The sequence below is a fragment of the Egretta garzetta genome, unplaced genomic scaffold, assembly GCF_000687185.1.
Source record: "Egretta garzetta isolate BGI_Z169 unplaced genomic scaffold, ASM68718v1 scaffold70, whole genome shotgun sequence".
Lineage (NCBI taxonomy): Eukaryota > Metazoa > Chordata > Aves > Pelecaniformes > Ardeidae > Egretta > Egretta garzetta.
In genome coordinates, this window is record NW_009258539.1 from 2256888 (window position 1) to 2258758 (window position 1871).

Consider the following 1871-nt stretch of genomic DNA (forward strand, 5'->3'; position numbering starts at 1 on the left):
GAAAGAAAAGAAAAGCATTTATGCAGTGGCTGTGGGGTAGTGCAGCAACAGTGCCTGTGCTGCCTCCTTTTGAACCTGAAAAAATCACCTTGGGAGGTCAATGTCCTTTCACAGCTCATCCGCTCCCTGGCTTCCTGGCTTGAGGAGGGGCCTGACCTTGGTGCCTCTCTTTTGCAGAGTGGGGCTTCAGCAGTTGGGGCACCTCAGAGGGGGAGCAGCTCCTCTCCTGCAGCTCTCTCCAACCTGCTGCTCCCTGCCATGCCCACAGCTGCATCTTCCAGTGGTACATGTCTACTTGGACACCTGGGACAACATGGCATAACAGGACCCCTGCTGACATGACTTCTGCTTCATCTGCATGCAGTGGTCACCCAAAACCAAAGCTAAACGTCCACTCTATAAGCCTTTCCAGTCCATCCTGCGCTCCGTGGTGGCCAACGATGGCCTCCAGGAGCTCAGCATCTGGCCACTTGCAGGGACTGCTGCTCTTTCCTTCTCCCATCATTCCTTCTTCAAAGACCTCCTTACCAGGTCAGCCATCTCACTGGCAGAGATACATTTGTCCCACTTAGCAAGGTGGCTTCCATCTCTCCCTACCAGATTCAAATAGGATCTCACAGTCATAGAAACAAAAACCCTGTTGCTGACACCTTCTTCCCATAAATCTGTCTAATCGCTTCATAACCCTTCTATATTCTTGGCACCCACAATATCTGGTAACTATAATCTCAGGCATCACTTTATGGAACAATGTTTGTTCAGCTTTATTTTAACACCTTTTGCTGGATATCCCCTCGCTCCAGACTTCGGAGAAGCAGTTAGGGTATAAGCATCAGAGGGACAATGGGGTTCAAAGAGATGAAATCCCCGCCTCACACAGGGGCAAAAATCACAAAGACTTTCTGGTCACTTTTAAAAATGTGGCCACCCTTCTTTGTTGTATACTTACACGGATACCTCATCGTATGCACCAACAACTAAACTCTGCATAAAACAAGGCTTAAATTAGTTGTCTAGGCTGCCAGCTGCAGCCTCTATTGCAGTACATGATCCTGAAAGCAAGACTTTTTCTTTCAGCAAGGGATGACCTGGTGTATCTGAAACACACAGGAACAGCAAGGAAACAGAAGTCCATAAACGACCATAGATTTTTTCGCGGGGTGGGGTGAGGGGAAGCTCCACTGGGAGTTTGGGACTGCACATTATAGAATCATAGAATCACTTAGGTTGGACAAGGCCTTTGAGATCATCAAGTCCAACTGTTAACCTAACACTGCCAAGTCCACTACTAAACCGAGTCCCTAAATTAAATACGGTTAAAAGGCTACAAGCCCCCGTTCCTACTCCAGTGGGGTCTGCACAACAGCCAATCACCTAAGTGTCCCTGGCTGAGTGGAAGACTGAATGTCTTCTCATGCACCTGATCAAATGACTTTACAGGGAGATCCTGGTGAACCAGAGAGACCATCAAACAGGCAGTTCCTCTTTTAGGACAGCAGAATCCCAGTGGTGACGAAGTTTCAGAGTTACGTTCTATACATCCACCTGAGCCAGGGCAGCCCCTCCAAGCACTCAGCAAAGCAAGCGGACGCAGCAGGAGCCTGGCCTGGCCTGGCCAAGCAGGGAGCTCCAGGCAGAGCCCCGGTGCGAGATGGCTGTTCCGGGAGCCGGAGGCAGGGACGCGCTACAGAGGAGGGTCACAGAAACGACGCCCAGGCACGCAGGGGCGCTGTCAGGAAAGCAAAGCTCTGCTGGAGATGAGACCCGCAAGGGGCCTTCAAGGGCGGTGATTCTTCCTCCCCCTCCAGCACCCGCGCGGCCCCGTCTGGCGTGCCGTGGCCGGCTGGTGCTCCCCGAACATGGGGAGGCAC